General features: G+C 48.3%; 1 protein-coding gene across 9 annotated transcripts in view; it reads left to right on the forward strand.

The window, feature by feature from the left end:
- The window catches only part of MYOCD (myocardin), a 157,723-nt gene that overhangs the window by 21,631 nt on the left and 120,506 nt on the right, over positions 1-15,586 (forward strand). The window lies entirely within an intron of this gene.

The following is a 15,586-nucleotide window of genomic DNA, read 5'->3' on the forward strand; positions in this document are numbered from 1 at the left end:
TAAAGACCCTACTTTTCAAGAAATTCCTGCAAACTTAATACCTCTAGCAACTTCCCACTCCCAATACGACTTCCCAATACCTTCCCAATTCCCCAAAGCAACTTCATCCACTCTTTATCTCCTCTAAAACTACCAGATAGCTTCTTCTTGTAATAGGTTTTTTGTAATTCTTTTGTTATCCGACCTTGAACCGCAAGGCAATGGCGGAATAGAAATCTCTAATGTAATGCAATAAAGATTACCGTATTTTCGCGGATATAACGCGCGCGTTATACGTGATTTTACGTACCGCGCATACCCCTCGCGCGTTATATGCCTGAGCGCGGTATAGAAAAGTTTTTAAACATAGTTCCCACCCCGCCCGACGCCCGATTCACCCCCCCAGCAGGACCGCTCGCACCCCCACCCCGAACGACCGCTCGCACGCGCTCCCACCCGCACCCGCATCCACGATCGGAGCAAGAGGGAGCCCAAGCCCTCTTGCCCGGCCGACTCCCCCACGTCCGATACATCCCCCCCCCCCCCCGGCAGGACCACTCGCACCCCCACCCCGAAGGACCGCCGACTTCCCGACAATATCGGGCCAGGAGGGAGCCCAAACCCTCCTGGCCACGGCGACCCCCTACCCCCACCCCGCACTACATTACGGGCAGGAGGGATCCCAGGCCCTCCTGCCCTCGACGCAAACCCCCTCCCCCCAACGACCGCCCCCCCCCAAGAACCTCCGCCCGTCCCCCAGCCGACCCGCGACCCCCCTGGCCGACCCCCACGACACCCCCACCCGCCTTCCCCGTACCTTTGTGTAGTTGGGCCAGAAGGGAGCCCAAACCCTCCTGGCCACGACGACCCCCTAACCCCACCCCGCACTACATTACGGGCAGGAGGGATCCCAGGCCCTCCTGCCCTCGACGCAAACCCCCCTCCCTCCAACGACCGCCCGCCCCCAAGAACCTCCGACCGCCCCCCCAGCCGACCCGCGACCCCCCTGGCCGACCCCCACGACCCCCCCACCCCCCTTCCCCGTACCTTTGGAAGTTGGCCGGACAGACGGGAGCCAAACCCGCCTGTCCGGCAGGCAGCCAACGAAGAAATGAGGCCGGATTGGCCCATCCGTCCTAAAGCTCCGCCTACTGGTGGGGCCTAAGGCGCGTGGGCCAATCAGAATAGGCCCTGGAGCCTTAGGTCCCACCTGGGGGCGCGGCCTGAGACACATGGTCGGGTTTGGCCCATGTGCCTCAGGCCGCGCCCCCAGGTGGGACCTAAGGCTCCAGGGCCTATTCTGATTGGCCCACGCGCCTTAGGCCCCACCAGTAGGCGGAGCTTTAGGACGGATGGGCCAATCCGGCCTCATTTCTTCGTTGGCTGCCTGCCGGACAGGCGGGTTTGGCTCCCGTCTGTCCGGCCAACTTCCAAAGGTACGCGGAAGGGGGGTGGGGGGGGTCGTGGGGGTCGGCCAGGGGGGTCGCGGGTCGGCTGGGGGACGGGCGGAGGGTCTTGGGGGGGGGCGGTCGTTGGGGGGAGGGGGTTTGCGTCGAGGGCAGGAGGGCCTGGGATCCCTCCTGCCCGTAATGTAGTGCGGGGTGGGGTTAGGGGGTCGCCGTGGCCAGGAGGGTTTGGGCTCCCTCCTGGCCCGATATTGTTGGGGAGTCGGCGGTCCTTCGGGGTGAGGGTGCGAGTGGTCCTGCCGGGGGGGGGGATGTATCGGACGTCGGGGGGGGGGGCATCAGGCTTTCAGAATGGGGACAGACCTTCAAGGGGGACAGGACTTCAAGGGGGGACAGTGCACGGAAAGTCAGGGGGGGGTGAACGGAGAGTCGGGACAGCGCACGGAAAGTCAGGGCAGTGCACGGAAGTCAGGGGGGTGAACGGAGAGTCGGGACAGCGCACGGAAAGTCAGGGCGGGCGAAAGGAGCGTCGGGCATCATGCGCGTTATATGCCTGAGCGCGGTATAGAAAAGTTTTGGTACATATCATCGTGATTTCTGCGCGCTATACCCCTGTGCGCGTTTTACACAGGTGCGCGTTATATCCGCGAAAATACGGTAATATGCATGCTAAGACCTGGCACTAAAAATAGCATTGGACATAAAGCAGCACCAAGGGCCTCGCAGACTGGGATAGCACAGTTCACTTTACTAGATGACCCGACACGAGCCGTGTTTCAGCAAATAACGCCTGCATCAGGGGGTCCATACAAACAGGAGAAGCAATTGAGCAAAATATGTGAACTCTCAGAAACAATCCAGACAGAACTTTTGCAAAGCGTTACACTTCTGCTGAACCATCCAAAAACCGTTTCTTGTGAACACTAAGCAGATCTGAAAAGATGTTGGCATGCAGAAATATTTTCCTCCTTGCAAACTCCTGGCTGGATGTCAATGAGAGTATGGGTACACGATCCTGGGAACGTATGGCACAGCCTCTAGAGTGATGTGATCACATCCCTGCTCCAACTAATGTAGTAAATAACAGGAAGAAAACATCAGCTGAACCAAGAAGTCTGTTAGTTATTTCTGTCCACACTGCCTAGGATACATCTCACTTGCCAGCTGTAATGATTTCTGTTTTTTTATATATATATATCTTTATTAGCAATTGCAAAGGGAACATACAACCAAAGAGGGGAAGCAGATAAAAGCAAGGCACAACAGCCAATGCCTCCGCCTTGTGGCTGCAAGTTCTTCCATTTTTGGAACGCCTTATCCAACGCGCTGTGCCCTGGGACTATGGTTTCCTGTTATTGGGAGATCAGCGCGGTTTGATTGAAGGAGGGCTTACGTTACCCCAGCGAAAAGTTCTTTACATGGCTGTCTTGGTGGTAACGATTTCAATATTCAAAAGCACTTTACTTTATTTATTTATTTTTTTTAATATATATTCTGATTATTCAAGCAATGCCCATGGCAGGCCCATAAATCCTATCCTATAAATCCCATCTGAAAATGGGATGGGATTTGGGAAGTTACGAGTGGCATCCCTTAGTCTTATGGGGCAAGATTCTGTAAATGGTACCTGAAGATAGACACCAAAATAATGAACGCTAAGCTAGTACACTTCTCCCTCCGTATTCGCGGTGATAGGGGATTAACAGACTTGCGAATACAGAAAAAATGCAAATAAGTTGTTCATATGTTATTCGCTGTTTTCTATTAAAAGCCATCGTGAATATGGTGAAACCACGAACAACAGGGTGGGAGGCCTAGCCTGTTCCTGAAGGAGAGGCAAAACACGGTGATGAAGGTGCCGGGAATCGGCGATTTTTTTTCTCTGTAATCGCTTGGAATCGTCGATTTCTCTATGCAAGCTGACGTAATTTGGGGGAAGCAGCCAGCAAGCTAAAAAGTGCAAATAATTGAAACTGCGATTGCTGAAACCGCGAATACAGAGGGAGAAGTGTATTCCGTAAAGGACAGTCTACATGAAACAATCTTTACAGAATTCAAAATACTCAGTTACCCAGACAAATCTTCTGAATATGGGCTTAAAACAGTGGCGTACCTAGGGGGGGGCGGGGGGGGCGGGCCGCCCCGGGTACCAGCCCTAAGGGGGTGTTCCCGGCCTTGCCGTTCAGTCCCCCGCCACCCCCGAAGGACCGCTCGCCCCCCTGGCCTCCCCGCACCACCTATGAACAGCCGCAGCAGGATCGCGAAGTCAGCGTCAGCATCCCTGCGCTGCTTCCTACGACGCGATCCCGCCCCTCCTCTGACGTCAGAGGAGGGGCGGGACCGTGGCGCAGGAAGCAGCAGGGATCGCTGACGCTGACTTCGCGATCCTGCTGCGGCTGTTCATAGGTGGTGCGGGGAGGCCAGGGGGGCGAGCGGTCCTTCGGGGGTGGCGGGGGACTGAACGGCAAGGCCGGGAACACCCCCTTAGGGCTGGTACCCGACGCTGACTTCGCGATCCTGCTGCGGCTGTTCATAGGTGGTGCGGGGAGGCCAGGGGGGCGAGCGGTCCTTCGGGGTGGGTCGGGGCATCAGGCCTTCAGGGTGGGGCGGGCGGGCAGGCAAGCAGGCATTCAAGGGGGAGGGGGTGACAGGCAGGCAGGCAGGCCTTCAAGGGGGGACAGGCCTTCGGGGGGGGGGTGCAGACATTCAAGGGGTGCAGGCCTTCAAGGGGGGCAGGCAGGCCTTCAGGGGGGTGCAGACCTTCGGGGGGGGGTGTAGGCCTTTGGGGGGGTGCAGACCTTCAAGGGGGTGCAGGCCTTCAAGGGGGGAAAGGCAGGCAGGCCTTCAAGGGGGGGACAGGCCTACAAGGGGGGGGGACAGGCCTACAAGGGGGGGGACAGGCCTACAAGGGGGGGGACAGGCCTTCAAGGGGGGGTGCAGGCCTTCAAGGGGGGGTGCAGGCCTTCAAGGGGGGTGCAGGCCTTCAAGGGGGAGACAGGCCTTCAAGGGGGGGAAAGGCAGGCAGGCAGGCCTTAAAGGGGGGACAGGCCTACAAGGGGGTGGGACAGGCCTTCAAGGGGGGGGACAGGCCTTCGGGGGGGTGCAGACCTTCAAGGGGGGAAAGGCAGGCAGGCCTACAAGGGGGGGGGGGACAGGCCTACAAGGGGGGGGGGACAGGCCTACAAGGGGGGGACAGGCCTACAAGGGGGGGGACAGGCCTTCAAGGGGGGGTGCAGGCCTTCAAGGGGGGGGCAGGCCTTCAAGGGGGAGACAGGCCTTCAAGGGGGGGGAAAGGCAGGCAGGCAGGCCTTAAAGGGGGGACAGGCCTACAAGGGGGTGGGACAGGCCTTCAGGGGGGGGACAGGCCTTCGGGGGGGTGCAGACCTTCAAGGGAGTGCAGGCCTTCGGGGGGGGGTGCAGTCCTTCAGGGGTGGGGTTTAGGCCTTCAGAGGGGGACAGACCTTCGGGTGGGAGGTAAAGTCCTTCGGGGGGTGCAGGTCTTCAGGGGGGGGGTGTAGCCCTTCGGAGGGGGGACAGACCTTCGGGGGAGGGGGGTCCTGGTGTAAAAGTACACAGAGGGAGAGAGGGAAGGGGGGGTTCAAAGATACATGCATATGCCAGACTTTGGGGGTTAGAAATAATGGGTCTAAAAACAGAGGAGTGGGAGAGAGATGGTGCATAATGGGATTTAGGGAGGGAAGGAACAGAAAGGGAGAGAACTTGGAAACAGGGGATGGTGTGGAGGGGGGATAGAGATACTGGATAGGAGGATAGTTGGGAACAGAAAGGGAGAGATGGTGGATCCTGGGGTGGTGGGGAGTTGAGAAAAGGTGAATCTGTGGATGGAGACAAAAAAAAGGAAAGATGCCAGATCTCCGGGAGAGGGAAGGGAAACGGAAGGGGAGAACAGAGATGGCAGACGGATGGTTAGCACGGAGAAAGGAGACCCTGGCAAGCAAGACAACAAGAGCCTGGGACCAACAAGATTTGAATATTGATCAGAGAACAAAAGGTAGAAAAAATAATTTTATTTTCTGTTTTGTGATTACAATATGTTAGATTTGAAAAGTGTACATGAGACAGCTTGAAATGGGAACTTTTCTATTTTTGTGAATGGCAAGGCTGAGTTCAGTTAAAATATATGCTTTATAAGAAAATATAATAATGTGTTTTATAAAGTTTATAAGCATTGCTGGCATACTCGGTGAGGTGTTCCTAGTGTTGGTGGTGGTGGTAGCATGTCAGTGTGTTGAGAGGAAGAGGTAGTCTGGGAAATTCTGCTGAGCAAACTCTGGGCCCATTTCCACCCCCAGTTAGTCCACTCCACTCAACTGGTTCACACACTGAGTGGGTCTTTGGGTGTTATTTCTGGGTAGTTGTTTTAGAATCTCTTCCAGTGGTTTGTCAGTATCTCCTTCTGGTCCAAGGAAGGAAACTTTGTCAACCTTAGCATTGACCTTCAGAATATGTTTGTAACAGCGCTGCTTGTGTGGCATTAGGCTATGTAGTGATCGAAAGAAAAAAAACAGACCTTTACACATTTTTGCACTATATGGTGGGTGTATGAGGAGATTCATTTCCTGCACAGTTAAGTCCATTTTTTCTACTGAATAATAGTATAGGTACAATGAAAGTAAATAGCAAAAATGTTTGAGTAGATAATTAAGGAAATCTTTTTCATATTGCTTGCTTATGGACTGGGAAAAAAGACTGTTCAAGCAAATGTCTCCAGAACTGCTTTAATGGAAAAATGTGATTTTTTTTTTTTAAGTACTTTGTGAAATTTATTGTTGTTGTGAAATTTATTGTTATACTTTGTTTAAACTTAAAAAGCGGTGTCATTAACAGTGAATCTAATCGAAAAATCGATTCAACAGGGTGAATCGGATCGAATGAAATATTTTTCTCTGAATCGGGCAGCACTATTGGCTACCATGAGAATGGACTACTGGGCATGATGGACCATTGGTGTGACCCAGTTAGGCTATTCTTATGTTATGTTCTCATCTGTAGGGGCCTTTGTTTTCACTTCTTATTTTAATGTATTTTTTTCCTGGGAACTTATCAGTGTTTTTTTATAATGGGAACAAAAATGGAAGAGAATTAATGTGTGTGGAATGGGGGGGGGGTAACTAATTTCTTCAGCTAAATAATTCAATCCACTTCAAACAGACATAGGAGAACTCACGCACCATTCACACACCCTCCAACGAAAAACGTCAAAAGAAAAAAACTGTTCGACAACCTCCTAGCCATTCGAGCTGCAACACTTGACCCCCAACTCTACAACCTATTGACCTCGACCACAAACTACAAAACCTTAAAAAAAGAAATAAAAACCCTTCTATTAAAAAAACACATAAAACCAAACTAACATAATCAGAACTGTCCCAAGCATCACCTGCAACTACTCCATATGTACTTCTGATGTCATGACAATTCAGACATAATTTATGTTATGTTATGTTTGGAATAATGGTTACATAAATGAGGTTCAATAAAAGAAAATTTTCTGTGGGAGCATTTGTTGGAACTTCTGTTATCCTGATTTCTTCTATCTGTGGGCTTTCTTTAGCTAACCTACTTATCTGGGGCTTTCCACTTCTGCAGCTGCCCTTTTCACGGTCCACTTTGCGCTTGCACTCTCTGGGGAGGGGGGGTTGGGTCTGGGCTTGGTGGGGTAGGTGTGTCTGGTAGTTTTGTCTGGGTGGTGGCTGGGTGTTTCTTGGGTGCTTGTTGTGCGGATTGGTGTGTCTGGTGAGCGGTCTGGGTGTTGTTGCTTGTGGGGGTTTTTTTTCATTATAAAATATGGCTGAGGGTCTAGTCCGGCTTATTATTCTTGTGGGTTCTGGGGTGGGATTTGTTTGCTTGCCCCAAGTTTTGGCCTTTTGTTGTGTATTGCTATGCCTCTCATTGGCAATTTTCTCTTGGGAGAGGCTTGTTCATGCTTGTTGTTGCTGTTACTCTCATTCTGTGTTCTTTTTGATAATGTATAAGTTTCTGTACAGACCATGGTTGCTTGTCTGGACCTTTTGCCATTCTCAATAAAAATACTTTGGAAAAAAAAAAAAAAGAAAATTTTCACTGCCTGTTTCTATTCTGACCATTTATTCCATTTCATGGTTATTGCAAAAAAAAAAAAAAAAAAATTTTACATGAGGGGGGGGGGGGGTGTCAAAAAATGATGGGCCCCGGGTGCCACATACCCTAGGTACGCCACTGGCTTAAAATAGGTTCCTCTTTGGACTTGTCACATAGGTTTCCTGTCCTTCCATATGTTTAGTGGCTGAATATTGCCTCTTGGATATAAAAGTTATCCCTGGATTCTGTATAGGTCGCCTAAACTCAGGGGCACATTTTGGGGCATGGGTCACAGATCCATGTGCAAACTAATTAGCTGACTAGGTGATAACCATTGGTGTTAACAAACTCTTCATTGGCAGTGCCCAGATTGTGCCCAGATTTCATAGTGCACGATGCCAAGGGGGTGTGGCTGTAGGAGAGGTATGAGTAGGTCAGAGGCATTCCCAGAATATAGGCACGATGTTACTAGCCAAACTTCACGGGCTCCCAGTGATTTCCAGAATCCATTTCAAATGCCCTGCCTGGCTTTTAAGATCACTCACGGCATCCTTCCTCCCTTAATCCCACTATCTTATAACTCCTCGAGTCCTGACTCTACCAGACCCGCCCAAAGGTATAAACTATCCTTCCCCTCTCTACACGGTATTCGCTATGCAGGCAAATGGAAAATCCCTTCTCTTCAGAATCACAGGTCTTTGGAACGACCTTACTACCCCGCTACGGAACCTGGGCTCCCTTCAATTATTCCGCAAGCAACTGAAAACCTGGCTTTTCACTAAAATGTAATTCTATCCCCCCTTACTCTTCTCTTCTATATATAAGTTCATGTAAACCTTTATTTTCCTTCTCTTCCTATATTTTAAGTTCTTGTAAACCATGCCGAACTCCACAACAACCGTGGAGATGATGCGGTATATAAACTTAAGGTTTAGTTTAGTTTAATTTAGTTTAGTGCATAGCGGCCGTCAATGTTCAGTTAGGCGCTGTGTATAGAATTGCACATAGCAGCGCCTAAAATGGACTTACGTGCCAGTAGATGCCTGAATTTTAGGCGCCCCCTATTTATACCAGGGTTTTATTGCCCTAAATACCAGTGCCTAAGTCCATTTTAGGTGCCTACAGCGGCTTAACAAGGGGGTGGGGTGGTCTGCCCCCAGTGCTGTCTAGTGGGGGCGCTGGCACCCGTCCTCCTCTCTGCCCCCCCATTCCTTTCCCACCCCCACCCCCACCTCTATCACGTGCCCCTTCCCTTCCCCATACCTCTTTAACATTGCTGGCACGAGCAGCACCCCCAACCTGTTCCTTGCACCAGCATCGGCTCTTCCTCTGACATCACTTCCTGGAACCGCACCTAGGAGGTGGCACCAGAGGAAGAGCCAATGCTGGCGCAAGCTGCAGATTGGGCTTGTGCAGAGGAATGGAAGGGGGCACACGTGTGGCAGGAGGGGGTGGGGAAGGAGTGGGATGGGGTGGGGGAGGGGCACCATCGCCCCGGGTGCCTCTCACCCTAACTACACCTATGATCTGCCCTTAACTATGCCCACTTTCTGGTAGGCACCCATCCCAAATCAGTAGGCACCTATCTAGCAATTAGTTTTAATTTAAGCCAATTATTGAGCCAATTAAGCTTATTATCAGTGCCTATTACACTAAATCGGTTAGGTCTCCTCACTTTAGGCATCTATATAGAATCTGGGCCTCTGGGCCTAACTTTCGGCATGAGCATTTACATCTGCCAAAGACCTGGTGTAAATATTTGCATCCAACTGCTGTCGGTTATGTGGGCAAGTGCAGGTATTCTGTAACATTGTGCCTAAATTCTGGGAATGCCTCTGACCTACCCATACCTCTCCTACAGCCACACCCCCTTGGCATCGTGCACTATGAAATCTGGGCACATATGTTATAGGATGTCGGACAGATCTACACTTCTAATCACTGCCAATGAAGAGTTTGTTAACACCAATAGTTATCACCTAGTCAGCTAATTAGTTTGCACATGGATCTGTGACCCATGCCCCAAAATGTGCCCCTGACTTTAGGCAACCTATACAGAATCCAGGGATAACTTTTATATCCAAGAGGCAATATTCAGCCACTAAACATATGAAAGGACAGGAAACCTATGTGACAAGTCCAAACTAGAGTTGCGCAGGGACAGAAATCCCACCCATCCCCGCTCGTCCCCACCAGGATCCTCTCTGTCCTCACCCGTCCCTGTCAAGATCCTCTCCATCCCCGCAAGGAATTACCTCCATCCCCACCCCGCCCCCATAAAAAGCAGCAATTACTTCTGACAGGATCATCAATTCCACAGTTTCTTTTGTGTTTGTGCTGCTGTTTTCCTTGTGGAATCTCTTTGGTGGAACCCTTTTTTTGTTTTCTGTTCAGGTAATTAACTTATAAACCTCCTCTTTTACTAAGGCTGACGTGTCCATTATATTATATGGACGAACCCTGCTTCCAAAGCCTTCCATCCCCGTGGGAGTCCCGTTGGCTAGAGGGGGGTCCCCGTGGGAGTCCCGTGGGCCAGAGGGGTGTCCCCGTGGAAGTCCCGTGGGTTAGGGGGGATTCCCGCGGCACCCCTGTGGGTCCCGCGGGATTCCCACAATCCCCGTTCCTGTGCAGACCTCAAGTCCAAACAGGAACCTATTTTAAGCCCATAGTCAGAAGATTTGTCTGGGTAACTGAGTATTTTGAACTTGTGCAAAATTGAATTACTTTGGGTTTAGACATCTATTCAGGCTATATAAAGTCCCCAACCAGTTTTACACAGGAGTTTCGGCAGCAGATCTCCCCTGTGTTGCATAATCTGAGGGTGCATTCGGATCAGAATCTCATTATTAAAGACCAAGTGAAAGCAACATTGTGTTTAGTTTGATAGATGAAATACATATTATCCCCCCGTTGATGGGGTTCCCAGCTTATTTAGTACAGGGTATGCAACTTGCATAAAATGTTACTACCTACTTGATGTCAGGTGTCCTCTCAATAATCATATCACACCCAGACTAAAGGCACTCCACTGGTTACCAAAGGGCCCAAAGAATAAAATTCAAAACTTGTGTCCTAATGCTCAGGCTTTTAAGAACAGAATTTCAGTCTTCCTATTCAGACTTTTCATTCCATGAAGGCAAATCTCTTGATCATGCAAAGTACAGAGTTACCGATGTTGCAGCCTTTTCAGTACATAACAGTGGAAAGGACCTTTGTAGGAGAACACAAGCTTCATCTGACGCATTTTGAAAATACAAATCTTTGTTAATAAGACTTACCAAACTTTTTAGAATATAACTTAGCTAGGTTTTGGCACTTATGCATTAGGGCAAATTTACATGAAATCTATAAAACAGAAAATGTGTTCAATAGAAACTATAAAACAATACATTTTGTAAAAGGACAGAGCTAAAAAAATTACACTCCTCCCTCTGTATTTGCAGTGATTACAAGCGGAGCATAGCTACGAATACGAAAAAAACCGTGAATAACTTATATGTTAGTCGCGATTTTTTGTAACAACCACCGTTTTTACTATTGAAATCGCGAGTAACTGATAGCAGGCAAGCAGTGATTATCAGGTTGATAGCAGGCAAGCAGCGATTTTCTCTGTGCATGCTGGGAAGCAGCAATTTTGAGGGTGAAAGATTTGAAACAGCGATTTTGAGGGTGAAAGCATTGAAGCAGCGATTTTCTGAGTGAATGCTGGTAAGCGCTAAACTTTTTTTATTGGTACAGTACAGTACAGGTACTTTATTCATGATGTCATTTGGTGGGGAGGAGTCAGCATGTGAAAAATTCTCAAATAAGCGAATTCAAGTGCTGAAACCTCGAATACGGAGGGAGAAGTGTAAAACCTTTTGCATACCTTGCACTATCTTGTCATTTCATGTAAGAAGAAGGTGCCAATTCATTCTAGAATAAAGGGTTATTTTTGTAAAATACAAATCTCCAATGTCAGATGACAATCGACGACTAATAGGGGAATTCCAAATATCTCAATTTTTAACTCTAATTTAATTCTCCAAATCTTCCAATGGCTTATGAAGAAGCAAATGGTTCCTAATCCTAATAGATCCAGCTGCTGCTAAAATCCTAGTCTGAGACTCAAGAGGCCCCAGGTGACCCTTTTTTTGTTCATTGTTTTATATCTTGTATTATTGTTCCTATAAACATTGTTTGCCACATTGAATGATGTGTGACAAAAACAGAGATCTACAAATACTGTATTTTTATAAAAACAAATATATACATAAATCTCCCCAGACAAATTTTATCGTCAATGTCAGTGGTCCGTGGACCAATTAAGTATAAATAAATAAGAAATTCATTTACACCGAGACAGATTTTCAACATTACTATCCATGCAAATGGCAATATGGACATTCCATCCATAACTTTGCAGTTTACAATATACTGAATAGTAATTATGTTCTTTAGGTATTTTCTGTATCTGGTCTGGCAGGCTTACAATCTTTTATCTCAAGCTATTCTTGACTCACTTCAATCAGGCTTTTGCCCTCTACATTCTACAAAAATTGCCCTTTATAAAGTCTCCAATGACCTGTTCTTGGCCAAATCCAAAGGCCTCTATTCTATCCTCATCTTTCTTGATCTAACTGCTGCTTTTGACACTGTTGATCACCACCTACTCTTTGATACACTGCCCCCACTTGGATTTCAGGACTCTGTTATTTCTTGGTTTGTTTCTTATCTCTCCCATCACACTTTTAGTGTATGTTCTGGTGGGTCCTCCTTTACTGCTATCCCACTGTCAGTCAGCATACCTTGGAGTTCTGTCTCGGGACCTGTTCTTTTTTCCATCTATACTCATTCCTTTGATGCTCTGATCTGCTACCATGGTTTTCAATATCACTTTTATGCTGATCACTCCCAAATCTCGCTCTCTACTCCAGAAATTTCTACACGGATCCAGGCCCAAGTCTCAGCCTGTCTCTCTGACATTGCTGCCTGGATGTATCACTACCATTTAAAACTGAACATGTCCAAGACCAAGCTTCTTATCTGTCCTCCTAAACCCATTTCTCCTCTTCCGCCATTCTCTATTTCTGTATATAACGAATCGTCAGCTCGCAACTTCGGGATCATCGTTGACTCCTTTCTCTCTCTTTCTCTACACAAATCCACCAGACCGCTAAAGCCTGCCATTTATTCCTCTGTAGTATCTCCAAAATCTGACTTTTCCTTTCTGAGCACACTCTAAAACCCTTATCCCCGCTCTTATCACCTCTCGCCTAGATTACTGCAAAGGGAAATGCAATTAAATCATCACAGGGAACTTAGTACAAATCCATTTGTACTGGAAAGTTGTACCAGCAAAGCAGCACACTCCTCCTCCCTAAACAAGAATATAAAGACACACATCAGGATTAGAGGAAATTACAGCTGGATGGACTGCAATCCCAATCCCCATGAGTTTAACCACCGTTTTCTCGTAAACTAGCCACAACAATAAACAAAAGTTCTGAATGTAGTCGATCTTTCATGTTTGTCTTCTGATGGAACTTCCAAAAGAAAAAAATTCTAAAAAAAAAAAACCCCTAGTTTGCAAAATCCTATTAGAGTTCTTTATATAGATCCAGCCTAGCAGCAAAGAGCTGAGTTTGGACTACATATGATAAACAGGAAGCACATGGAACCCCCCCTACCCCCCTTACATACACACTCTAAGGAGATTCACAAAGTATTTAGCAAGGCAGGGTCCAAGATTATATATAGATACTCTGTTATTGCTACATATAAATATCTGTGGAATTTTTTTGCCAGGAGATTTAATCAAGGCATCTAGTGCAGTTGGGTTAAAAAAGAAGTTGAACAAGCCCCGGGCGGAAAAGTTCATAAAGAAATATTTATTTTCAGATGAAGGACAAAACATAATTAATACAGACATTGGTTTGTATACCTTTAAAAATTAGTACAAACTCAATAATCAAAAAAAATTAATAAATTCACTATAACGTTCAAATTTATCAAGCTTTAAACAAACCATCAACACAGCAGGGCTGGAATGAACTACATTTCCCCCTCCCTATTCGCGGTTTCAATTATCCGCGGGTTTTTCCTGCTCGTTGGCATCGATAAAAACAGCCCCGGGACTTGGTGGGAGGCGATTAGAGGCAGCAGGGGGGGGGCAATCAGAGGCGAAGGGAGGCGTACAGAGGCAGTTGGGGGGGGGCAATCAGAGGTGGAGGGAGGCGATCAGAGGTGGCGGGGGCGATTGGAGGTGGCGGGGGGCGATCGGAGGTGGCGTGGGGGCGATTGGAGCATGGATCTTACCTGGTGGTCTAGCAGTGACGCGGGGCAGGAGCGATCTTCCTACACTCCTGCCCCGTGCAGAGCCATGCTGTGAGTTCCCATGGTCTCACAAGACTACAACAGCTTCCCTCTGACGCAAACCGCCCAGGCGGAAACAGGAAGCTGCGTCAGAGGGAAGCTTTGGGCTGAGCAACGCTTGCAGCTCCCGTACGTTCGGATTCCAAAGCAGCATTTGGATTCCGGGGCAAAATTTAATTTAAAAAAATACTTCGCATTCCAAATTGTTTGAGTTCTGGGGCATTTGGATTCCGAGGTACTACCTGTACTAGGATACAGTCCTTCAGGGTATCACAGGCAGCTCGAGTTCTCTGTGGTAGAGGATTAAAAGCTGTTCAGCGGTTCTCTAGTACAAAGAACTTCAAGGATCTTTCTGATCTACAGAGTGATTATCTGCATGGACCAAGAGCATGCAAATGTTGTTATTCCTAAAAGACTCACCATTTCAGGGCATTAACCCTTTCTAATACTTCAAGAGGACATTTCATTTCCTCTCTTACTCTGCACAGTGATGAAATTTTGGTTTCATATTATGTTGGTTCTTTTGTCGTTTCTGGCAATGTCCCTTATGCTAGAGGATTTCTGACATTTTTGTTGCATGGAAGCGATGTCCAGGTAAGCATTCTTTTCGAAAGAGCGCATGCTTTACCAAAAGAGTGCACCGTTTTAGAAAATGTACACTCTAGTCCTAAAGAGTGTGCGATGTTTGCAAAGAGGGCTAGCTGTGTTAGAATGTGCACTCTTTTCCTTTAGGGTGTGCACATGTGCACTATTCAAGCATACATGATGTTTCACACCTGGCTTGGTTGCCACTCAGGATGGAGCACCCCCTTCCTCCATGCACATCATCCCCCCCCCCCTCAAGACAGTGGGAGGGTACTTGGAGTGGTCGCCTGGCTGCAGTATGTGTGTGCACAACTGTTGACGCTGCCGGTCCCCTGCCCCAGAAAAGAAAGCTGCCATCAGAGTGGGGCAGGGGGCCAATGGGGACTGAGCCCTGTGGCTTCTCCGTGCACTGCCTTACTGCCCACCCCCAGGATGGACTGCATGCACTGCCCTGCCCTTTGCCACCGCATGTGCACCCCTCTCTGCAAATAGTGCACGTTCTTTGTGACTAGTGTGAAATTTTGAGAATCACGGCCTGTGTCGAAGATAGGTGCCAGAAAAGTAGGCAAGGTTTTTACAGAACTACATTTCCGGCACCTGTCTTTGATGCAGAATCACACTTAGTGGCACTGAACAGTAACCCCACCCTTAACCATGCCTCTTTTGACGTTCGGCTCCAGTAAGCATCTGCATAGATGCGACTCAGATGCCTTTTTTTCTAGGTGCCTCTTGGTGCCTACTTTTTTTTTTTTTTTCCTTAATAAGATTTTAATTGTTTTAACAGTGCGGTCAATTACCACACCATTAATAGACAATTATAACACTTAACTTAGGCACGGTTTGGGTGCCTACTGGCACCTTCCGAACGGTGCCGTTTTGAGAATCCGGGCCTACGTGCGTAAGAGGAGCTTTGCCTAAGTCCCTTGCTCCATGGGTGTAAATCAGGGGTAGGGAACTCCGGTCCTCAAGAGCCGTATTCCAGTCGGGTTTTCAGGATTTCCCCAATGAATATGCATGAGATCTATTTGCATGCACTGCTTTCAATGCATATTCATTGGGGAAATCCTGAAAACCCGACTGGAATACGTCTCTCGAGGACCGGAGTTCCCTACCCCTGGTGTAAATGTTAGCACCTAGATTATCACTTCTCTACTCCAATATCACTCAAGTTGTTATAATAA

Source organism: Geotrypetes seraphini, chromosome 10 (genome assembly GCF_902459505.1).
Source record: "Geotrypetes seraphini chromosome 10, aGeoSer1.1, whole genome shotgun sequence".
Lineage (NCBI taxonomy): Eukaryota > Metazoa > Chordata > Amphibia > Gymnophiona > Dermophiidae > Geotrypetes > Geotrypetes seraphini.